Below are 26942 nucleotides of genomic sequence, written 5' to 3'. Positions count from 1 at the left end.
GTCACTTTCTCACACATCGTATGCCTTTGAAGTCCTATATTTAATTGGGTATATACTTTAAAAGAAACAAGACATAATCATTGCTTATACAGTCAATATTTATTTAGATTTGCTCTTTATTCCTCTGATTTTCCAACAGAGATAATTTTCTTTATGCTTGAATATTTTTTAGTATGCCCTTTAGTATGGCTCTTTAGGGATTAGTTCTTATAACTTTTATTTGTCTAACAAATCTTTAGATATTTTTCGTTTTGCTCATCAATTTGCTTAGGAATAATTTATGTACAATAATTACATCTATTTAAAGTGTATAACTTTTTGAATTTTGACAGGTATAGGAACTCACAAAAATAGCACTAAAAAATAAGGTAATAGAACTTTTACATCACCCCAAAAATATTCCTCATAGCTCCTTGTTTCTCTCTGTGTCCCTGGGCCTAAGCTACCACTGGTTGGAATTCTTCATGCAATATTAGGCTAGTTTGCATGTTACACAAATTATAGCTTTGTGTTTTTTATTTATCTGGCTCCAAATCCTTCTTCTGCCTCTTATATAATGGATCTACTCAGCAATCATGTCCTTTTTAATATAAAATTTATTTTTCTTTAAGGGAAAAGTTATTTTGGAATTTTTATTAATATATAATATCATCTTGGCCGGGCACTGTGGCCGGGCACTGTGCCTTTAATCCTAGCACTTTGGGAGGCTGAGGCAGGCGGATCACAAGGTCAGGAGATCAAGACCATCCTGGCTAACACGATGAAACCCCATCTCTATTGAAAATACAAAAAATTAGCCGGGCGTGGTGGCGGGCGCCTGTAGTCCCAGCTACTCAGGAGGCTGAGGCAGGAGAATGGCGTAAAACCTGGGAGGCAGAGTGCAGTGACGCGATCTCGGCTCGCTGCAAGCTCACTGCAATCTTGCAGTGAGCCGAGATTGCACCACGGCAATCCAGCCTGAGGGACAGAGCAAGACTCCGTCTCAAAAACAAATATATATATAGAGAGAGAGTAAAATTTAGCAATTTGTTTTTGTGTCCTGTTTGATCCACATTGAAGATATTTTCTTTTGTTTCTATGTCTATTTGTTTAATTTGTTGGTTTTATATTTGATTGTCTCTTTAATATTCCTATTAAGTAATTGGTTATTTGCAAATAATAAATGACCAGATTATAAACATTTTATATTGTGTCTCACAGTTATTTACCAGAGATTCACAGTATTGGCAAGGTTGATGTGGAATCTATGAAGTCTTTAAGGTTTTCAAAGTGTCTAAGAGGAAATCTATGTTTCAAAAATACAACAAATTTGTATTACGTATGCTTTACAAGTAGTATCTAAAAAATGAGTTTTCTGTCCAGAAAACTATTAATATCTAAACCAAAACACTATAGTTTTATAAATCTGTAAGAGTATTTCATAAAATTCCAAAAAGATCCAGTATCTCTAAAAAGAAATCTTATTTAAGATTTTCTTTTTTTAATAAAAGGGCAAAAGATAGATGTCATATAAACTTGTATGGCAAGACTTAGAGATAAAATATTTCATCTCAGAACCCTAGTGAGTACTCTTTCATTCATTCAGCAAGTATTTAAAATCACCTTCTGTTTTTCAGAAACTATTCTGTTAGCAGACAAAAGACACTGCCTTCATGAAATGTATATTCTAATTAGAGGAGATAGAGCATAAACATAATTATATGCAAATTACATAATATTTATGAAAGAAATAAGTGCTACAAAAATAAAGCAAGATAAACAGAATGAAGGAAACTGGCAGAAGAATTGCAATTTAAGTAAAATTGTAAGTGGGAAGTCCTCATTGAAAAAGTAATATTTTTGAAGGGAAGGATTTATTTGTACTACAAAATTATAATAGCTAAGTAATCAGATTGGTAGAATATATGTTAGAGGCATTCTATTTTGATGGAAACTGGACCTCTGCCTGTAACTTCAGTGGTCCAGATTTCCTTTGAAGTTTTTACATTAAGGAATAAGTACTTAATAATAGCAGCAGGAGACACAATATAAAATATTTATAATATGGTTATTTATTATTTGCAAATAACCATTTACTTTACAGGCATATTAAAGAAACAATCAAATATAAAGCCAACAAATTAAACAAACAGACACCGAAACAAAAGGACATGTCTTCAACGTGGATCAAACAGGACACAAAAACAAACAACAAAAATGAATGCATTCAGACTTGTACACACACGTGTGGAGTAAGAAGACTACAACTGGTTTTATGACATTAACATGCAGTCAGTAAAAACTCTGATTTAGATTATAGGCTTGAGAGCAAAGGGCGGGAATGGTTTGGTCACTAACTTGCCTGATGACTAACTGACATAATCTTGTTCAACTTTTCTATTTGTGGGCAATTGTATATGTGGCCATTGAATTAAAAAATGAAAACTTATGTTGTTTTGGTAAAATATAGAGCAGAAAAAAATTATTTCTACAGGACTACAGTAAAGACTAATATTTTACTTAACATATTTTATGAATACTCACTTTTTGACATTGGCAGGTGTTCATTTCTTACCACATTCCTGAGCAAAATAATGTATCTTTTTTAATATAAAAGAAAATTAACCTTATTTTACATTAACTCAAACTTTGAACCTTTTTATGGCAAATCCCCCATACATAACTACTCCAGCTGACACCGTCTCCATAAGAAATATTCATTGAGTTCTGTTTGAATACCATATATCCAGTGAACAAGTGAGTGTCCTCATTATTCATGAATCAGATAGCACCCCAAGTGTACCCAGCATTAAATTGCTTTTGAACCATCTGTAATCTCTAGAAATGTCTCCTTCCAAAATGCATTTTGCAGGGAAACTCAATTTGAATTCTGCATTTACTCTAGCAGCACACAAAAGTCTATAGATAGGCTTGAAGGTCATTTTGACATTGTTCCTTTAAATAAAACTTTTCTGTATTTATGGAACAAAACGCAGGAATGTTCTGCATGTCACAGAATAAGATGATAGGATGCCAGATTGGTCCTTTTCTGAATAATAATAAAGCAAACCCACCCTTCCTTTAAAAATAGATGCTTGTTCTTTCTAAAACAGAAACAACATACAGCTTTGAAAGAGACAAGCAGAAAGCCATGAAATGAGTCATCAGCTGTGTTAGGTTACAGTGGGTTTATCTATGACTGTGTGTGAAAAACCACTCACAAGAAGTCAGCAAAAGTGCAGCCAATTGCTGAGAGCTAATCATTCTGGGTTATTTTTGGAGGAACATGGTGTTTGTAGGTAGCATTGACAGTTACCAATTATTGCCTCTACCTGGCAAAATGCACGGGTTTGGAACACGTATCATGAAGGTGTTCTCAGCAAGAACTATATTTAAACTGCTGACGCCAGTAATTGTGGATAGCTCACCCAATCCTGAATTTGATCTTAAGTGTTTTACAGTATGCAGACAAATACACTTAACTGGGGCTTTCTTCATCCTCAAAGTATGCCTGATAAACAGCTTGCACCAAAATCCATGTTTTACAATGTTCCTTTAACTGTCTAATTTCTGTTGAGTATCATGGTATTGAAAGGAACACTTTTACTATGGTTGCTTCAGAAATATTTAGGTGTAAGATGCTATCATCAAATCATTTATAATGCTCATATAAAGGCACCCTGGTGCATAATAATATCTATATTTGGTTTTACATGGATAATTTATAGCTATTGAGATGTAATAATAAACTTGCCTTGGGAAATATAACCAGGAAAATGAATGCATTTGTTTTATTTCTGTTGATTACCTTGAAGGTGCACAATATAAATGAAAACATATTGTTGGTATCTTTGCCTTTATGGTGGGAAAAAACCTTCCTTGTTTGAAGTTGTTGTGGTGATTATTGCCATTAAGAGCATGTCAAAGAAGATTGTTACTTTTTGTTGAGACTTTCTACTTCCAATTCCCAGGGTACAAATAAAATTTAAAGGGAAAGAACTAATAAATTATAGGCACAGCATGATTACAAAGGAAACATTTAAGTTCAGTTTAAAAAAAATAATGAATTAGTTCACAACATCAGTAGAGTGCAGAGCAAACAATTACTGACTGCACCTCAGTGGCTCTGACTCATTTCCACCCATGCCTACCCTCTAGGATCAGTGAGAGCAGTATTATTTTCCTCTATTTTTATCTCCTTCTTGGCTATAAATGTACTATATTTTACAATGACTCTCAAGAGTCTTTATTCTAACTTTATAGGAGAAAGATTTCCCAGATATATATAATTGTTTATTTTGATGAAAAGTAGTTCTATTTCTGTTCATTTAGATTTTAGCTGACAAAACAAAGTAAATTTGGAAAAAATACATGGAATTATAAAGAGGAAGTTTTAAAATAAATGATTTCCATAAAAGGATGATCTCCATTGCCTAAAGTATTTTAAGTACATCAAAGAAGTTAATAATTACAATAGTTGACTCTGTTGACTACCATAAATGACACTAAAATGTGGAGAACAACTCTGACTAGGTTAACATTATTTGATTGGTTATCTTACCCTTGTTCAATTCTTTTTTTTGCCTATGGTTTTGTAATTTATGAAGTTGAAAAAATAACAATTACCTTAACTTTTTTTTGCTGTTGATTTTGGAATAAGTTAGTTGCATATGTTAAAATGGCTTTCTTGAAGAATGAATGTAGCAGCCTACTGCTGCAATAAAGATGTCCCTGGGAATTGTCATTTTTTCACTGTAAAGATAACACAAGATGTTATCTTGGTTCTAAAGAACACGTAGTTTCTTTAATAGGAACTATTTTAAAGTAACTCTTATTCAGCTGCTGGGATTGTATTACATTCCAAATCAAATCTTGCTAATGCTTTCTCATCAGATAGAGTCCTCCTGTCCTTATATTGTTAATGAACGACCATACTGCAGGAGTCTCTGAAGAGCCTATGAATCTTGGTTTGCATAGGGGGGAGTCTATACAATAAAGTCTCTTGTCTATTTTAAACAAAAATAAGAATGTGGTCTGCTTAATATAGAAACTAATGTGTAAATTTCTGAGCAGCTGAATTGTGTATAAATTTAGCCATCACTCATTAAGGAAACAAACTTTTTCATAAAAGTGAATCAAGTATTTTCTCAATTCTTAGTATTATCATTCAGATATGCAGTGTTTCTTTAATGTATTTTATGACCAAGTTGTCTTTGTCCAAAAAGTCTGAGATAAAAAACAATTTTATATTTTGCATTACTTAAAATACTACCTGATATGGTTTGGATCTACCATATCCCCACCCAAATCTCATGTCAAATTGTAATCCCCAATGTTGGATGTGGGGTCTGGTGGAAGGTGATTGGATCATGGCAGTGGTTTCTCATGGTTTAACACTACCCCCCTTGGTGTTGTCCTGGAGAGAGTGAGTTACTGTGAGATCTGGTCATGTAAAAGTGTGTAGCACTTTCCTTTGTCTCTCTTCTTCCTGCTCCATCCATGTAAGATGTGCCTGCTTCCCCTTCACCTTCTGCCATGATTGTAAGTTTTTTGAGACCTCCCATCCATGCTTCCTGTACAGCCGCAGACCTGTGAGCCAGTTAAGCCTCTTTTCTTTATAAATTACTCAGTCTCAGTTACTTCCTTATAGCAGTATAAGAACTAATACAATACCAATCTACAACTGGATCACTCAAACATTTCTGCCAGAAATGTAAAATGGACAGTCCCACTGACAGTTTTGTAACAGCCTGTTTGTTTAAATGTTAAACATGTTAAACAACTTGTTAATTTTTGCAAGTTCAAATGTTAAACAACCAGTTTCATAAAATGTTAAACAAGCTGTATTAGTCTGTTTTCGTGCTGCTGATAAGGACATACCTGAGACTAGGCAATTTATAAAAGAAAAATGTTTAATGGGATTTACACTTCCACATGGCTGGGGAGGCCACACAATCATGGTGGAAGGCAAGGAGGAGTAAGTCACCTCTTACATGAATGGCAGCAGGCAAACAGAGAGCTTGTGCAGGGAAACTCTCATTTTTAAAACCATCAGATCTCATGAGACTCATTCACTATCATGAGAACAGTGCAGGATAGACCCGCCCCCATGATTCAGTCACCTCCCACTGGGTTCCTCCCACAACATATGGGAATTGTGAGAGTTACAATTCAAGATGAGATTTGGGTGGGGACACAGCCAAACATATAACATATTCATAATACAACCCAGTAATCACACTCCTGTGTGTTTATCCTAGAAAGATAAAATCTTGTGGATAGGAAAATCTTTATGCAATGTACTCAGCAGCTTTCTTTGCAAATCACAAACTAGAAACCACCCATGTGTCCTTCAGTGAATCGATATGGATGGATTTAAGGAGGCATGGTACAGTCATACAATGGAAAACTACTCAGCAATATAAGAAACAAATAAATTATTGAGATAAAAACTTGAATCAACTCAAGGACATTATGCTCAGTGAAAAAAATCTCAAAAATTGCATAGTGTTGCATGACTCCACTTATATCATATTCTTGAAATGACAGAAATACAGTGATGGAAAGTGATCAGATAGAAGTTGCCAAGAGTTAGGACTGGGATAAGGATGTGACATAAAAAGGTAGCAAATGGGAGTTTCTTTGTAGTGATCAAGCAGTCTGACAGTGGTGATTACATGAATTTACCCATACAGTAAAATTTCATAGTACTACATTCCTGGACCACACACATACTCTCTCACACACACACACAGACACACACACAAAGTATATGTAACAACCTACGAATTCTGAAAAAATCTGTAATTTAGTTAATCATTTTGTACCAATGTTGATGTCCTGGTTTTGAAATGACTTCTGGGTAAGCGCAACACTATCATTGTAAAAACGTGGGTGTAGGGTCCAGGGACTCTCTGTACTGCTTTTGTCACTTCTTGTGATTCTTAAATTTTTCAACATGAAAATTTAATCTCTATATTACCAAGATGGTATGAAAGTTTGCAGTTGCTTATTAAGTTGCAGGCATTAGCTATTTTATACCTCTAAAAGAAGAATTGTTTTATCCCCATTTTATAATTGAAGAACTTAAAACTCACCAGTATTTTTTTCATAAAGTCACACACATAGGAGCTGGGCCTATGAACAAACCCTGGAATTTTTTCCCCAAATTTGTACTATTTTCAGTCTTTCCATTCTACTCAATTGTCTCCTATTGTCACTAAATCAATATTTTTCTTTCTTTCTATCTTTCTTTCTTTCTTTTCTTTCTTTCTTTCCTTTTTTTTTTTTTTTTTTTTTGAGACGGAGTTTTGCTGTTTCACCTAGGCTGGAGTGCAATAGCACAATCTCGGCTCACTGCAACCTCTGCCTCCTGGGTTCAAGCAGTTCTCCTGTCTAAGCCTCCTGAGTAGCTGGGAATACAGGTGCCCACCAATACCCTCAGCTAGTTTTTGGTGTTTTTAGTAGAGATGGGGTTTCACCATGTTGGCCAGGCTGGTCTCAAACTTCTGACCTCACGTGATCCACCTGCCTCAGCTGTCACTAAATATTTCTAAGAGTGGTGAAACTCATTTTACCACTTCATATCTAATTGGTTATCTAAGGCTTTCCTTTCTTGTCTTCCATGAGAATTCAAATATAACATGTCCAAAGTTCTTTCTCAAATTTGGGAGAGGACCCAGGCACTCCAGATCTATACATCTGTCAGTTATTATCTAGAAGATTAGTAAAATAAAAGATCCCCATCTGAATTTTTTTAAAAATGCTGCAAATAGTAGATCTGAAAATGAGCCATGGTCTCCTGAGAACAATTCAAGACACTCCCGCAATATCATCAACAATGTTCTTGAAAGCAGATTTTATTGGATGATCAAAATGTTAAGTTTTATGTATCATTCTATAACTTTTTTAAAAATAAAAGTTTTCATTGCTCAAAATCCTTAAAAATAAGTCAAGTACTTCATACATGTTGCAGAACAGTTGATAAATCATATTCTCCTATAGTGGTATTCTAAATATAAGGCAGTTCAAAAATACCTTGGCATAGCATAAATAGGGGAGGCAAAACATCTGTGTACCATAAAAAAAATTGAAGAATATAAAAACGATGACAGGATGGGCCATATAGTAAAATATTATGCATGGCATATTTAAACTAAATGCTAATATTGAAAATACAATACTAAAGTATTCCATATGAGTATTTTGAGCTTTCAGACTAATTTACCTAAAAAGGTGTGCCGGGTTTACATGTGAACATCCCAGTTTTTAATAGAATTTTGCTATTTAAATCTTGATGGACTTGTTAAAAAGAACTGTTAGGAAAATAGCTATGTCTAAGTTAAAAATAAAAACATATAGTTGTATAAAATCTTTAAACACAAATTTTACTTAATGATGCAACATTAAAAATACACAAATTTGGTACTTAACTTTAAAAACAGTTTAGTTATTGATGAATGCAAGAGTTTTAGCATGCTCATTATTTAGTTTTTAATCAATCCAAGTGTTTGTTCAAACTCATTAGCAAAGATTATTAAATGTGTTTTCACTACTTTTAATTAACCATTGATTGCTTTTGAGAAATATTTGATTTGGGGAACAGGATAGTTGTCTCATTTGAATTTTGTTACCTGTGGGCTAATCTACCTTTGTTTGTCATGTTATTTTTCCAAGGATAACCCAAAACAGATAGTCACTTTCAGATCCCTATTTGATGCTCCCATGCTAGATAATTAAATAACAAAAGACAGGAAAATTTAACCTAGATGTACAATATGGGCCTTTGCAACACTATAGAGAAGGCCTGGAAGTTAATTGAAGTCACCCCTTTAACAATTATTTCATTTAATGAAAAAAATAGAAACATTTAAAAGAAAGATCACATAATGGGTAAATGATCTAACATGATGTGGTAGAAAGCTAGCATTATATACAAAAGCTATAATGATAAAGAATTAGGTAAAGAAAGAAACCAAATAGATCATCAGTCTCTATTCTCAATGGATTCATGGATGATCTTCCTCCTTCTGCTTTCCTTTTCCTTTCTTTTATCTCTTTTATCAGTCATTTGCATGTTTGTGTGTGTGCATGTGTGTTGTTTGTTACCACAATACCAGGGGTTTGGTCTAGGTCCTGCTGCTTGCTGCACAGAAAGCAATCACTGAGAAGACAAGTATTGCCAAGGAAGAAGGCTTTAATCGGGTGCTGCTGCAAGGAGATGGGAGTTCAGCCTCAAATTCATCTCTCTGACTGATTAAAACTAGGGTTTTATATAGCAGGGAAGAAATGTAACAATGTTTAAGAAAACAGGAACTAGGGAGGAGCAAGGAGTTGTCTGGTATGGTGATCTAGTGAATTTCAGTTCTTCGATACTTTTTTGAGAGAACTGAATATCCTTTCCTGAGGAAGGAACTCAGATAAAACAAATACAAGTTTGAAGCTTTAACAACAGAAGGGTCAATTTCTATGTTTATCCAAAAACAACTGTCTATGGGACTAATATGGTTACATAATACCTATCAGATATAATTGCTTTATCTGCAAAAAGAAGGCAGTAAAACAAACTATCTTACTTTGCTAAGGCTACCATAACAAATAGCATAGACTGGTGGCTTAAACAACAGATATTTATTTTCTCACATTTCTGAATGCTGGAAGTCCAAGATCAATGTATTGGCAGATTTGGTTTCTCCTGAGGCCTTTCTCGTTGGCTCGCAGACAGCTGCCCTCTTGCTATGTCCTCACACGGCCTTTTCTTTGTGCACATGCATCCCTGATGTAAGGACACAGGTAAATTTGGATTAGTATCCCACCTTTGTGACCTCATTTAACCTTAATTACCTCCTTAATCTCCAATTTCACTCACATGAATGGTTAGGGCTACAACGTATGAATTTTGAGGGGACACAATTTAGTCCATCACACAAACCTTGAAAGATTTCTTTTTCAGAAGTTTATACTTCTTTTAGCAAGACACCTCAACAAATGAGCTGGCATGATTTATATATTTTTCTTGAGGAATTATAATGAAATGGTAAGTTGTAAAACAGAAAGATTAGTAGGTTTATCAGTTATCTCTTGGTACATAAGAAAACAACCCAATACACAGTGGCCAGAAACAACTATTTATTTAGCTCATAATTTTATGGTTGGCTATTTGAGCTGGATTCAGCTGTGTAATTCGTCAAGTCTCGGCCAGGCTTGGTTGATCTCAGCTAGGCTTGTTCAGGCATATGCAGTGAGTTGATGGATTGGCTGGGGCTGGGAGGCTTATCATAACCTTGTCTGGAAAGGCTGGGATCTGTGGGGTCTCTCTCCATGTGGTCTCTCATCTTTCAGCACATGAGTCCAGGCTTGTCCACATGGATGTGAAAGAGTTCCAAGAACCACAAGAGAACAAGCTCCACGTGCAAGTTCTTTTCAAGTCACTGCTTGTTTAACATTTGTTAATGTTCTTTTGGTCAAAGCAAGTCTCACAAGTCTCACAAACAACCCAGATTCAAGGGGTGAAGAAATAGAAGCCATGTGATGGGAAGATCTGCAATATCCCAATGTAAATATGTGATGACTGAAAGAGAAAGAATCTGTGGCATTTTAAATAAACTATCACAGAATCCCTGATCAATAGTCATTAACAGAATGCCTCTGATCATCAATCAGGATGTCTGACCAAACCATGGAGTGCTAAGATCATAGATCTTACATCAATAGAATTATGTTCTGTAGTTATTTGGGATAGATAGGTAAACATACACAGAACAATGTGTTGTTGCTTTAGGTGTATTTTCTGAGGGCTGCTCAAAGAAAAGCACTATTTGTCTATCCACTTTCTGGCCTCCTACTTCCTATTACCAGTATAATAGGTACAGAAAGTAGACGGATAATATAATGGTTTTGAGATCATCTTTGTGATAATACTAAAGTGTTGGGAACCTAACCCTAGGAAACCAACACCTGTATACAAAGCTGTACTCATTTAAGAATAAGATTTTTAAGTCTTAACATATGTGGTTTATATTGCCACATTTTTCTTTTTATTCTTTATTCCTTTCACAATAAGTGTTACACATTGCCTCGGAAGAGATTCAAATTCTGGAATGAAAGAAAAGAGTTAGATCTTAATGTTTTACTTTAAAAATGTTTCTTGTGGTTAGTACTCAGAGGATACAGAAATATGTGATCAGTCACAACAGATTTTTGTCTTTCCCTTGGATTAGAAATGGGTCTCCAAGTTCTGGAAGGAGTAGAGTTTTCATCTGTACTGGAATCTGAAAACAGAGGACATCTGTGACATAATACCCACTGATGAAGTCTGGAAAATAGACAATGTACCAGAGCATCTCTATGCCCTGTATGTGGGTAGCAGAATAAATTTTAAAGTTCAGTATGTAGGCAAATGGGCCAACGGCACCTCTTCTGAGTTTCAGTATGCTTCGGATGAGGATTACACTCAGCTGGGGCACAGACTTCATCGAGGAAGATTAAAGGATTTATAGAGGCTCTGCAGCTGTTATTGAGGGACAACAAAACACCTACCTTCAGCCATTGAAGCTGAATGCTCAAAGAAGAAATGATAGATTCTTGCAGATGTAGCTTAAGCAGGTGAAGACTAGGGAGCAGAAGTCCCTACCAGAGCTGTGAACCTAGGAGCATAAATATCCTAGTCCTCATAGTCCTCAATGAGAAGTTGTATATCTTGAACCACAGACCTTTTTACTAATTTTAACAATAATTTATCAAGGTGAAATTCATATACCGCAAAATTAAACATTAACAATTCAGTGGCATTTAAAGTACGGTATCTAGTTCCAAAACATTTCCATCATTTCCATCACTAGAAAGTAAAACCGTTACCCATCAATCAGTTTCTCTCCATTCCTTCCTGCACCCAGCCCCTGGAAACCACCAATCTGTGTTCTGTCTCTATGGATTCATCAATTCTGGATATTTCATGTACCTGAAATCATAAAATGTGTAAATTTTGTGTCATGCTTTTTTCACTTAACCAATTTTGGAGGTTCATTCATGTTACAGTTTGTACCATATATATCAGTACTTCATTACATTTCATGGCTGAATAATATTCCATTGTATAGGTATATCAAAATTAGATTATCAATTCTTCCATTGGTGGACATTTGGGCTGTTCTACCTTCTGAGTATTGTGAAAAATGTTGCTATGAAAATGCGTGTACATATACTTGTGTTAGTACCTGTTTTCAATTATTTTGTGGTTATACACTAGAGAGAAATTGAGGAATCATGTCATAACTATGTTTAACTTTTTGAAGAACCACAAAACTCTTTTCCACAGTGACTGAATTATTTTGCATTTCTACCAGATCTTTCTTATTAAGCAGCTATTTTTAAAGACCTTGAGAATATTATATTTAATTTATTTTTCTATTCAGAACTGATGCATAATAATTGTACATATTTATGCATACAATGTGATGTTTTAATGCAAGTATACATACTATAATGATCAAATTACTATATCCATCACATTGAAAACCAAATAGATTAAGTTGATGATCATAATTATCTCAAATATGACTCATAGAATATGGATGTAAGTTGAACATTTTTAACACTCACACAAGTATCTGTCAATCTGTATCCCTTTATCTGTCTTCTATTAATTTGTCATCTATGTATCTATCACTCATCATCCATTTATCGATCTGTCTACATGCACTATTAGAGGTGAAATAATAAGAAATTTGCTTTACTACATAAAACAAAATAAACATTAATAAAAACCTGTATCATAACATAATACTACTGAGAAAACTCCTAGAACTTGACTAAAAGGTATATTCAGAGGCTGATAAATTTTTGTCAAATCCTCTGATGACAACTGGTAGAAAATGCTCTTTGAAACTGAAAACAATCATTGATTCTTGAAAAACCCCAATTTCATAGAAACACTCCATATAATTTTTCTAAGCATTTTAAGAAATTTAGATTTATGTGGCATCTATAAAAATACCTTTGTTTAGTTCAGACAGCAGATTTTTTTAAAGTACCAACCAGTAGTTACTTAAAAAATAATTTTAGTAAACTACTTTATATTCATGGTCTCACTTATACTGTGAAACTTCTAAATGAAACAGTGACAAGCATATTTTTTCTAGAGTATTCACAAGCTGATAACAAAATTTCATTCTTCCTTACTCATAATCTTATGTCCTGTTCATTTTTTCCTTTAACTTAGGTGGCAGTAAAAAATGTTTTCCAAATATGGCTATTTACCAAACTAATAGAGTAATTAGTTTGATTAAATTGATGACCAACTCAGGCAAACAAATTCTGTCAACACAATCTGTTTATTAACTTAGGGAATATTTATGAATTAATGCAAATTGTGTCCAAATGCAATAATTTATGTAGATAGATCCCTGGCCAACCATGGAAAGCTAAACCACTTTTTGGAATATGCTTAGAAACCAATTAAAAGATAAATTTGACAAAAAGGAAAGAAAGTCAATCACAGATAAGAATCCGATTCGTGTACATTAATTTCTTTTAAAAATATGTGCAACTTGATTTGAACCTGAAAACATGAGTGACAAGGAAAACAGATGTGGGAAGCAAAATAATAGCCTACCAAAGTTGTCCAATCCTAATTCTCCCACCTGAATCCTGCTAAATGTTACGTCGTGGCAAAGAGACTTTGCTGACGTGATTAGGGTAATGACCTTAACTAACCTGGAGTATCTGGTGGACCCAATCTGATCACTATGAGTCCTTTAGAAGTGGAAGATGGGGCAGGAGAAGACAGTCATATTGATGCCAGGTGAGATGAACTTGACTCACCATTGCTGACTTTAAAGGGGGATGTAGGTCAAGGAATGTGGGAAGCTTCTAGAACCTGGAAAAGGCAAGGACACAGAGTGTCCCCTGGAAACTCCAGAAAGAAGTAGAACGATGCTGACACCTTAGTTTTAGCCCAGTGAAACCTATGTCAAACTCCTGATCTAGAGACTTGTAAAACAATAAGGCACTAACTTTGTAGTAACTTGTTCCAGTAGCAACAGAAAACTAATACTTCAAATAAAATAGCAGTGAGTCAAGAGTGCAAATTCTAAGTTATGCCTTCTTTGTGGCATTATATTCATTATGTAACTACTTTATTTCCATTATAACACTCTAATAAAAGTAACAGCATTCGCACATCCAAGGTTTACCCCTGTAAAAAAATTAACAAAATAAACAAACCAGGGAAACCTGTTAATGTAAATAAAGAAAATAAAAACATAAATATAATATATTGTGCAAAATTGCTTTCATGATTAATTTGCTAAAGTTGAAAACATCAATGAAATGGATGATTTTCTAAATAAATATGTGATTTTATATACTACACAGAGAAGTCAGTGAATCAATAACTGACAATAACATTGAGAAACTTATAAAAATGTTTATTAATTTTTACTGAATTATTTTATTTTCTCACAGAAATGAATTAATTGGCATTTTACAAGCTGTTCAGGTCATAAGAGATAAGAAGCTACATAAATCATAGTATGAAAAAATAGATAGGAATCCTATAAATAATTAGCACAGAAATAGAAGCATGAGTTAACAATTATCAGTGTACTAATTTTCAAAAAGAAGTATAAAGACAATCAATATAAGCAAACTACTTAAATAATTTATAATATAAGTAAGTTAAATAAATACAGTTCATTCTCATGCAGTTTGACCAACTTGATTGGATAAGCTACAACACAAATTGGTATTCAAAAATGTTATAAGGAAAATTAACAAAAGATGTTTTATTTTCAAAGTAAATACACTTTAAACAAAATACATTATAATGAATGATGGAATATCAATATCTATTAAAATTATCAACTTGAGGAAGATGTCTGTTATTATCACTATTTTTAAGATTCCTTTTGAAAGTTATGTTTCATGAATTTAGAATAAAACAGAAATAAGAGAGCTACAGTGGAAGAAGACTAAAAGGTCATTATTTTATACAATGTGTATATGCACTAAAATACCAAGGAAATAAATTTAAAAACTTTGGACACAAAGAAGAATTTAGTACAATGTCTGATAATAGGAGGTCTATGAATAGGTTTGCTGAGGCAGAAAATAGATTGCTAATATTCCCAAACAGAAAAACAATCAAAAGTCTTATCTATAGGAAAAGGGATGTATCTTTCTTATAATACAACAGAAAAAAATTATATAGAAAGCAATATCATGATCCTTTTTTTTTCTTCACATACAGGAATTTGTCACTATTAAACATCTGAATTTTAAACAGATTCTTGGACTGGCCAGTTCATATCTATCAGCTTTTCAAGAACTACTACCTTCAAGTTTTCCCAGTTCAAACTTTGAGTTTTCTAATGAAGACATCATTGAGAGTATAAATAAATTGGCAAATCTTTTTATGACCTTTTTAATGTATTTTTCAAAGCTGCATGGGATCCATTTATTAACTGCTTCTTTCAGGAAATCTCTCTTCACCTCTTGGGTGGGAAGTTTCATCATCTTCTTCTGGATTTGGCAGACCTGTTGGTGCTGAGAATAAGAGGTCTTCTGTATCTGATTGCTGTATTTTTTTTTTTGTAAAACTAACACAGAATGGACAAATCAAATAGCCATTGGTAGTCTTGACATTGACATGAACTTCAGGTATGGTCTGCCATTTTTTGACCATGAAACACATTTTGTCACAAGTAAGATTCATGCCATGGACGTTAAGCAGTTTTTATCCTGAACATCCTCAATAATTAGCTTGAACTTTCTAAATACAACATCATTCTTCCGATCGGAAAGGCTCACTTCAAAGATAGTACCCTTGAGTTCATTGGATAAAATTTAGGTTCCTCGAGTCCTGGTGGCAAGCGTTTTTCTAATATTTCTTATATTGAACGTAGTTAGTGCTTTCATGTCATACCAGTCTTTCTTAGAAAATGGATCAATCTGTTTCTTCTTGGCTCCCTTTTGCCACCATTTGTAAGGCATTTGTTGTTGCAACCACGGTGCTGCCACTCCTATATGTCATAATTTTTGTCAAAATGTTTATTATAAGATTTAATTAATCCATTAAATTCATAGGTTAATTCAGTCCCAATGATTAGCCTATGGAGACACTCTGGCTACTCAATAATAAGTTTCTTAACATTTAGCCATATTCTTGACAGAAGTAACAGCGTTATCAAGACATAATGAGAGAGTTTTAATGGAAAATTATAAAATAAACTCCATTTGTTATATTCTTACTGTATTGAAAAGTATAAGTCAAGTCAAGGTATTCTCCACATGATGACTACCTGTTTTTGGCTAGAAAGCTCCAATATTAAGCCTTCTAATTAAGACTGGATAAGTTACATGTTATGGACTGAATGTGTCACCCCACAATTCATATGTTTAAGCCCTAACATCCAATGTGATGGTATTGTGAGGTTGGATCTTTGGAGGGTAACTATATTTAGATGAGGTCATGAAGGTGGTGCCCTTATAAAAATCAATGTCCTTAAAAGAGGAAGAAACACAAGATCTCTCTATCCTCACACATACACTGAGGAAAGCCTGTGTGAGGGCACAGCAAGAAGGCAGCTGAAGTCTGGAAGCATGCTTTCACCAGAGACAACATCTACAGGCATCTGGTTATTGGACTTCACAGCCTCCAGAACTGTGAGAATACGTTTCTCTTGTTTAAGCCACACAGTCTGTGGTACTTTGCTATAGCAGTCCAAGCAAACTAAGATATTAAAGACACTACAGGCCGTGGGCGGTGGTTCATGCCTGTAATCCCAGCACCTTGGAAGACCGAGGCAGGAGGATCACGAGGTCAGATCAAGACCACGGTGAAACCCCATCCCTACTAAAAATACAAAAAAAAAAAAAAAAAAAAAAGAAATTAGCCAGGAGTGCTGGTGGGCGCCTGTAGTACCAGCTACTCGGGAGGCTGAGGCAGGAGAATGGCGTGAACACGGGAGGCGGAGCTTGCAGTGAACCGAGATCACGTCACTGCACTCCAGCCTGGGTGACAGAGCGAGACTCTGTCTCAAAAAAAAAAAAAACAAAAGAAAGAAAAAGACACTACAGCTTATAAAATCTCATTCTAGATGCTAATTTGAAATATATGTTTCATTCCTGCCCTCTTCCCAGCTCAGAGCCATCTCTGCAGGTTAGATCTTTTAGTTAATCATCTCTTACCACTTTTTCAAAACTATTTTAAACAATAGAATATAGTAAGAAGCATGACCTCTCTAAGCATGACTTTCCTATTGGTACCAGGATTCTTCCTGCCTCTAGCTTTGGTTGCACCATGTTTTATTTCTGACACTGGGTTGTACTACCATGAGATCTAAGATCATTTTGATAGGTCAGTGGAATTTTAGTTTTCCAAAGTTTTGTTTTGTTTTGTTTTGTTTTGTTTTAAACAAGAGGTGAGAAAAGAATGTTTTACCAACAGAAAAAGTATAAGCCCAGTTTTCTGACTGGAAGAGACACAATGTTTCTAAGTTAGTAAGAATTTGGGAGTACATAGTTTCTTTTTATCTTTGAAATCATCAGGCAACATAATGTACTGTGAGTCAGACCACAATTTCTACTAGAAAACGTATTTGCATTTTAGCCTGATCTTTCTGCATGCAAAAATGTCATAAGTTTTATGTAATAGTTTCTCTTTTGTAATTTATCATAACTCTCATTTAATGTGTAAGAACAATCTTATAGTAAATAAAATAAATATTAACAAAGGTTTATTTTGCAAAGGTTTACTTGTTGAAAAACATTCTTAAACCAGAGTAGCAAATAAGTACCGTCAGGCCAAATTCAGCCCCCATTTTATTTTTGTAAAGAAGTTGGATTGGAATACATCGCAAATTCATTAATGGGTGGTTTATGGCAGGTTCATGCTACAACAGCACAGTCAACTATTTGCTGCAGAGACCATGTGTCTAGAAAAGTAAAAAATAATTACAATCTGATGCTTTGTGGAAAAAAAAGTATGTTGACATCAATCTAAATAATATCTGATATTGAATTCAATGATTTTGGAAAACTTAAAATATATGCATTCACATATTTCTTTAAAATGAAATACAATAGAGCAGATGAATACTCCATATGTTTGTCAAATGATATTTTGTAAAACAATCTTATGTTTCTACTGTTTCTGGTAAAAAGCAGAGTTGTCATTAAACATGCAACATTGAGAAACTACATCAACAGCCTGTTGCCATTTAAGTAATGTATTTCAGACATATATTAGGTGACAAAATAGTTTTATATAATTATCTTTTGTTTCATTTTTGAGGTGATTGGAAAGAAAAAATCCTTTAATGTTCATTTCATCCTCCAAGTATAAATAAAAATGTTAATATTTTTAAAACCCTATATTTTTATAATTTGTTTACAGTGTGAATAAATGTATGAGGACAAATGTTGGCTTAAAAAGGGTACTGTTGTGTGTACTATTAAAATCAAGTTTCAATCGGACCTGTGTAAAGCAGTTGAATTGTCATAGAAGATTTTAGTTTAGAAGCCCACAATAGTGACAGAGTTATCTTTTTTAATTTATTGTTCTTTTAGTGTATGCTTGGAATATTTGCATAAAAATAAGTGTTTTATTTCTTGGTTCATCTGCTTCTACAAATGTCATATTCTCATGATTATGATGCCCCAACTAGAAATTATAATGACATTAGAAACTGATTATGACTTCTGAATGAGACAAGCTGGAGGACCAGGCTAAATATACAAGTAATGAAAAGAATGTGTTTTCATGCAAAGTCTTGAGTATTATTAAAGAACAAAGGGAAAGGGAAACAAGGAAATGGGAAGATACAAATAAAAATAATGAGCAATTATATTCTGCTTACCAAAATTCCCCCTGCAGTTTCAATCAATGTCTCTGCTTTTGCTTTCTCTTCTAAATAATTATGCTACTTCTGGTAAATAAATCCAGCATGATCCAAAGCAGCTGTGACTGTCTTTCTGTGATTAATTAATTAATTCTCACTATTTTTTAGTTTACTGTTTCATTGCATTGTTTTAAACACCCTACTTCAGCTTTTACTTCTTGGTCAATCTTGCAATGCATAAATGATTTCAGGAGAGAAATTTGACCCTTGACATTAGACTCCAAAGTTACTAAGGAGTCTCATATTCAAACAAACGCCCCACAAGGAGAGGAAGTATGCATGATGCAATACTTGTGTGACTTAGGCAGGTCTCTAAACTTTAGCTCTGCTTTCTATAAAATGGGCACAAAAATATCACCTAACCCAAGGAGTTGTTGGGGGATTACATGAGACAACATATGCATAAAGTGGATAAGACAATGTGTAGCACGTGGTCAATGCTCAATAAATGTTAACTATTACAGTCACAAACTTGTAATTTATATGCTTGTTCAAAGAATGGAGCAACCATTAAAATTACGGATAACTTCTTGACTTAAAAATTAGAAAAAGCTTTATACTTACAATTACGTATTTTGTTTACAACCACCAAATAATATTTTATGTTCATTTAATATCTGCTTTTCTCTGCAAAGCTGATGTTGACTTGCTGTTGGCTATGTTAAGAAATCAGATCTACGTTGGAAAAGAGATGCTTGGCATAGACACCAGAATCCTCACATTGGACCCCCCTGTCATGGCAGTGATGAGGCAAGACCTGCAAAGAAAGCAGACTCAATGAGTGTCCCAGAGGTTCTGTGAAGAGCATTAGTTATTAGTTGATGTTGTATACCTTCTGCCTCCCAGTTAAAAATGGGTGGGCCTCTGAGAGAAAACGTGTAGTATAGGTCTCTATTGAAAAGAGTCATTGGAATTAGATCTACTAAAACTAGTTTCACCCTATTTGCATGGCCAGGTTGATTACTCCCACCCAAAAAAATGTATATTGATAAAATATTGCTAACTAAAACTAGTCTACATTAAATTTGCACCACCTATAAGTAGACTACAGGAATGACCAATTAATTAGTGTATGCCCATCATCAGGGCTGCTACACTCAGTTCCATAGTCCACTATTATCTAAAAATAAAATATAACTAGGCCACCTCCCTCCACACTCAAAATCTGTTGGTGTTTGCACATATAAGCTAAAGCTCAACCTTCATAGCATCCATACAAGCTTCTTGCTCACCTGGACCTTGCCTTCTTCTCTAGCCTCATTTTTCAAGGCTCCCCAACCCTACCCTCACCCGTGCCTCTTGCTAGGAGGCTTTTCCTCTGAGAATCTCAAAGTATGGTACTCTGAGCTGAATTTACTTGGTGTGACTGAGGTTTCATCAGACTTATTTCTGTTTCAAAGCAGACAATGTTTCTCCTTATTACATTCAATAAACATTTATTCAATAAATGCATTTCAGTTTTCTTATTATTCTTAGTCATGAGGTGTTTCCTAATGATTTGCCTAGGACTTTCTTTTAAGAATTCAAATGCTTTTCTGGCAAGCCACCCCTTAAGGAAATGTAGAATTAAATCAAAAGACATTGCACACATTTCTTCATATACTAAAAGATGTTGTAAAGCAATAATATATTGTCTTTTTTTAAACCATTCATAGTGTCTATCATAGAAATTTGCATCTTAATAGATGTTCAATAAACTTTTGAATAGTGATTATGGGTGAAGTATCACTTTGTTTCACTAGACTGATATAAACAAAACTTAGAGACTTAGATTCTCATCTATTAAAATGGATAGTAACTGTTGCTTTGTTAGAAAATGTAAAAATTACAAAATAATTGAGAAAATATCCTCATATGCCTTAATATGTCAAGATATTGATTACTATAAGCAAGTACCAAGTGTGGAAAGCTTGATACGTATTTTGATTTATTCTCCTAAGCGTTTGGGCACCCTTGAGCTAGTATTTCTCTAGAGAGCAACAGTAAAGTGGGCAATTGCTACTCATACTGGATCCATATAACAGCTTTCCCACAACTATGATACCAGTTTCTACATAATTGGATTTTTGGATGAGATGACAATTACTTCCAAGTTTTCTGTCAGTTATTCTCCAGGGTGTTATTCAAAATATTGTATATAACAACTGGTACAACAACTGCCAACCAATCAGAGCACACACCCATCCATTCAGAGCAGACAACAGCCATAAACAACCAGTGCAGCAACTTGGCTTGAGCCAGTTCTGACTTTGCTGGCATTCTCATTAAAAACAGAAGCCATTTACCTTTCATGCACTAGGGCAGGGCTTCAAAATATACCTTTCTAAACATCAAGAGAAGAAAATTCGTCTTGGACTTTCTTCCCTTATTATTTTTCTTCAAGCACAATAATCTGTTAAGAGCCGTTATTGTGACAGAAATTAAACTGGGACTGGAAAAACTGCTAGGCGTGCTACATTTTAAGCAGGTAAAATTTTAACAGTGCATGTAAAAATGTAGGTTTTTTAATAGTACTAAGTTTCCATAGAATATGATCATTTGGCTGGTAAATTTCAGTTAGAGTAAAATAATGCCTTCTTTGGGAAACTTCAGCTTCATGCTACTAATTCTGTAATTTCCCTCATATATCTTCATTTGTTCCTGTAAGTCAAGATAATTTCTGTGAATATTTTCAAAGAATTTCAAAAAATACGTAGTAAGTACTCTAAATATTCCACTACTTCTATTATATTATTGGTCTTTGTGTTTTTGTTGTTGACACTGAAAAGTCATGAATAGGGCAAACTCAAGATGAAATTGTGCAGCAGGGGAATGGTATTTCATGACATAAATCATGCTCCCTTCCCTGGCCTGTGCACTTTGACACACTTTCCCTCATTGCTGCCTACATCTGGACAATAGTTCATACACCTAATGTCTCCCTTTCTTCTCTTTTCCATGTGCCAATGACAAGAAGTATGTATTCATACTTCTTGCAAGGCTCTGTTCACAAGCCTTGAGAAGAAAGTCATTCAAAAATTTTAACATGGATAATAATGTATTTTTGTGTCCATGTTCTTCAACATGCTTATATTTTAACAGGGATCTTATGGAGACATAGTGAGTATATTATTTAAAAAACCCTCGTGGCTATTGAGAATTTCAGAGAGGGTGGCAATCAGTAAGAGAAAGAAATATTGCTATTTGAACATCCATTCACCCCCACAGTATATAAGGCCATGTATGTCTCTTAATTTTTGTTAAAGAGAAATAGACTTCTAGTTTATTATATTTATATGCATATGATATTTATTCATTTAAAACTCCTATTAATAGTGAGACAAAACCTCAGGTCAGGAAAAGGTCAGCATTCTTTGAATCTTTCCATTGTGTTTTCAAATAAAACTTCTAAGAATAATTGAAGGAATACAAGCTATGGAAACAGTCTTACTAAATTCAGTTGAATATTTTCAGTTTTATTCATAAAATTCTTTCTCCTTTTTTGGTGAGGTGGTTCGGAATAAGAACTGTGGGACTGGACCCATTAAGTTTATTTTATCACTTTTAATGCAAAGATTATTACTGTAATTTACATATCTCAGTAAGAGTCAAAAGCTTCCTGCTGTGGCTTTTTCCACCAATGTGCTACAAATTAACAACCCAGCTACCCAGCTACATTAAAGTAAATGAAAAAAAAAAGTTAATTCTTTTCAATATAAGGAAAATTATCTGCCCAGGGGACTATATAATTTCCTCAATAAGATTCCCAGAAACAAGAAAACAGAGTTTTTGCATAAACCACAATAATGCTTTACTCCCATGTAAGACAGTAACATAAATCTTAAGAAAATGTAGTAAAATCTGTATTGATCACCAACAATAAAAGCATTAACTTTGAGGCTGTGAACCATGCCAAAGTTGCAAGAGAAAAAATATGCACCAACAATATTTTCAAAAATCACTAAGGCCTTAGTAATATAGAAATTATTATAGTATGACTTTTCTTCCTTATTTCTCATTGGTATCAAAGCACCAACTTCTGGTAAACAACTAGCCCAATACTTCAATAAGGAGCTTCCACAAGGAAACACCATCTCTGGAAGCTGGGTTAAGATGTCACTACCCAAACTAGACCAGTGGAGTAATGAACACATGTTATGCCTTATATCTTGATGGGAATCACTAGATCACCCAATGATACTTGTGCCAATATCACTTCCAGGCTTTTCCATGATAATAGAAAAATAACCAAGGGTCTGTCAACAGTGAACCAGTCTCCCAATGACCTGTGTTTATTTCAGATACCATTTACACCCTTCATCTTGTTCCTACATCTTCACTAATTTGTCTAAACCTAGTAAACATTATCCCTCAAATTTTACTTTGCTCTGCTCCCTTTTGAAGCCAAAGTCATTCAGTTAACTTTAGGATATACAATATAACGTAGTCAGTTAATTGATGAGTTGATTATATAAATGAGAGAATGGACAGTATTTGAACAAACATATCATAATATTTCAATAAATTTTTGTTCCATGTTTTCCCTAAGAGCTATTTGTTAGGACACCATATTTAATTTTAACTATTAGTTGATGCTAAATAATGTAAGAACATAATATCTAAAGTTGGGTATAAATTCACAGAAATTCTGTTACTCTACAATTAACATAATAGACTGTCCAAAAATAATATACAACCTCTCTGAATTGAGATCATCAATTTTTTAATTAATACCTAATTTTGTTCACATACTGGGCTAGGCCTTAGGAAACAAAAAGAAAATATATATTTTCCCTGAAGGATTTCACAGTCACCCTCATAAGAAACCATTTCAGTACCAACACAATTCTTTTTATACTGAGAGATATTAACTACATCTTTGTAAAGACATCCTTACAAATATGTGTTATATTGCTATTAATAAAACCAAAACAATATAATGAAATCTCAAACAGCACTGAAGTATGTAAATCAGAGAGTGAAATAATCCAACTACCTGTAATCTTCCTTTTGACATCTTATAGATAAGTATGGGTAATGTTTACCTGCATGTATCCTCTTGTCTTAAATATGCTGAATCACATTATACAAACTTTTCTATAATTCCCTCAGTATCCCGTTTTATAGATGGGCAATAGTAGATTTAACTTGTATTATTTAAACTATTTCACATGCAAGTCAATGTATTTAAACACATGGAAAAATTCAGTAGAATGAATTTCCTTTCTCTATCGCATTTAAAGTTACCCTGGCCATCAAAAAATCATTAATATATCTATCTTTAAAAATATTAATTCCACACCATTTATACTTGATATTTATCATGTATGTAATACATAATAATTTAACAAATTAATTAAACATGTTTAAAGATAAGAAGATTCATTATCTTGAAATAGATTTTGAGGAATAAGGCAGATATTGTTAAAGAACTTTTATAGATAAAAGGAAACACAGTAAGAATGTGTCTAGTTCTCTACTGATCATAACTGATCATAAAAAGGAATATACACCAAAATGTTGGTGAATGCTTTTTTTAAAGAGGATAGCATTAAATTTTCTGCATCAGCTTTAAAAGCTTCATTTTATGTCTATAATTGTATTTATTCCAAAGAGGTATGTGTTTGTATGCATGCATGTGCATGTATATAAATTCACAAATTTCCTCCAAAATTCATATACGGATGCAGTGTACCTACATTATTTAAGATGATCTTGAAGGAGAACAAAGCCGAAGAAATTAAATTACCTAGATATCAATAATTACTATAAAATTTCAGTCATTGTGCTATTGGCACACTGATAAATTATTTGATCAATGGAAAAGAATAGGTAATCCAGAAAAAGGCTCACTAATATATGATTATATAATCCATTTCAAGAGTACTGTAGAATTCAGTGACAGCAAGGGTGGTGGGCTTTTCAATAAATGGTGCTGGGTCAATTAGATAGCCACATAGGAAAAAATTAAAACTTGACCATTTATTTTATACCATTTACAAAAATTAATTAAAGGTGGATCACAGACCTATGATAAAAGTGAAACAATAAAGTTTCTAGAATAAAACATAGAAAAATATCTTCATAATCTTGGGGTAGGCCAAGATTAACAACTAGGGCACAAAAGCACTAACTTTGTCTCTTTTTTTTAAAAAAAAAAAAAGAGACTGATAAATTGGATTGCATAATTAAACTTAGCACTTTTGTTGAGCAAAACTGACCATTAAGAGTGAAAAGACAAGCTGCTGACTTGCAGAAAATATTTGCAATATTATATCAAAAAATCATATATCTAGAAATCAGTAATATAATAGGAAACCATATCTTAAAATTAGCAAGGGACATGAAAAGGCACTTATTAGACAATGAAAATATACATACGGTTGATAAATATGTGTAAAGGTATTCAACATGATTACTTGCCTGAGAAATGCAAATTAAAGCCATAATGTGGTATCAACAGGTAACCACAACAACGGCTAACCTTTAAAGAATGCATAATTCTGTACTACTCAGGATTATCCAGAGAAATAGAACCAGTAGTATGGTTAGGTAGGATATATCACATATATCTCAGAAAGAAATATCCTAGAATCATATATCCACAAAGAGATTTATGACAGTATACTGGTTTTCTGATTATGGAAACTGAGAATTCCCATGATCCTCCATGTCCAACTTGGAGATTCAGCAAATCCAGTGGTATAGTTCGAAGACCTTAGAGCCACAGAGCTGATGGTGTAGATTCCAGTTCGAGTCCGAAGGCCTGAGAACCAAGAGCATCAGTGGCAAATCGGATAGATGTCTCAGCTCAAGCAGTCAGGCAGAGACCTTCTTCCAATTTTTCTTCTACTTAGACTGTCAATGAATGGGATAACACCCACCCACACTGGGGCCATCTGCTTTAGTTAGTTCACCAACCTAAATGCTAATCTCTTCCAGAAAAATTCTGAAGACAAATCCAGAAATAATATCTAACCAGATATTTGCACAACTTGTGGCCTACTCAAATTGACACATAAAATTAATCATAACAGTCCGCCTCTTGTAAACTTGGCACTCATACACATGCCCTTAAACCATGCTTAGTCTCTATACTTTCATACATATTATGAAAGTAATAACAAGGTCAAAATTTCACTTAACATGATACAACTATCCACAATACAATCCAAAACATGCCACCCATTCCCCAGAAGTGGAGGCAAAATCCTTGAGTGATCTTTACTCTTTTCTTTGGCATCATATAATTTAAACACTAATGCAAAATTATCAAATACTATGATAAAAAGTCAACATATCTTATGTGATAAGGGAAGAAGAGAGAAAATAAAAAGATACTTAAGAGTTACACACACACACACAAACCCAATTACAGTAACTGGGTCATGGGTCATAATTGGTATTACAACTACCTTCTACTACCCATTTTGTGTTCTCTTTGCCTTCAGCTAGCACCTCAGCCAGTAGTGGTTCATTACCTGGTGGCATGAACCCCTTTATTGACCACCAGCAAACATTTATTCCTGAAGCATCTAAGCCATTAGTATTGAATTCTTGTAGTTTTCTATTTACCTTAATCACAGGGCATGATAATACTAAGAGATGCCCGAAGGGATCTCTTGTATTTCAGACATACTCTTCCTTACCTTCATGGTAGAGCAGTCGTATAATTTCCCCTTTGTTGTCTGGACAGATCACCTTAGCCAGGACAATAACTCCTCTTCTTGCCTGTTGATTCAGAGTCATGAGGAGCCCAAACAAGCCAAGTATCAGTCTTAACTTCCATTCCAAAGGGCTTCTTGTTGTGTTTCTTGGTGGAAGTATTCCTCTCTTTGGGAGTAAGATTGTGAGGCCAACAGAGCATAAACTTGAGATAACAGGAAGCAAAAATTGTGCAATTGTGTCACTAGGGATAACTGTGAGTGGAGCCACCCCCTTTTCCAACTCCACTCCAGGTACCAATTTCTGTTTCAGTTCATTGGGCTGCTACAACAAAAATACCACAGACCAGGTGGTTTATATAACAGTATTTCTCACAGTTCTGCAATCTGAGAAGTCCAAGATCCAGGTGGTGTCATGGTT

General features: G+C 34.1%; 1 long non-coding RNA gene across 1 annotated transcript in view; it reads left to right on the top strand.

The window, feature by feature from the left end:
- Positions 1–18349, top strand: part of LOC134761562 (uncharacterized) — a 45116-nt gene extending 26767 nt beyond the window's left edge. The window contains exon 2 of the long non-coding RNA XR_010140362.1: positions 15227–18349. This is a non-coding gene — a long non-coding RNA (uncharacterized LOC134761562). The remainder of the gene's footprint in view (positions 1–15226) is intronic.
- Positions 18350–26942: the final 8593 nt, after the last annotated feature.

Source organism: Pongo abelii, chromosome 5 (genome assembly GCF_028885655.2).
Source record: "Pongo abelii isolate AG06213 chromosome 5, NHGRI_mPonAbe1-v2.0_pri, whole genome shotgun sequence".
In the NCBI taxonomy this organism is placed as follows: domain Eukaryota; kingdom Metazoa; phylum Chordata; class Mammalia; order Primates; family Hominidae; genus Pongo; species Pongo abelii.
Note: the sequence above shows the minus strand (reverse complement) of the source record. Positions and strands in the feature narration are given on the sequence as shown.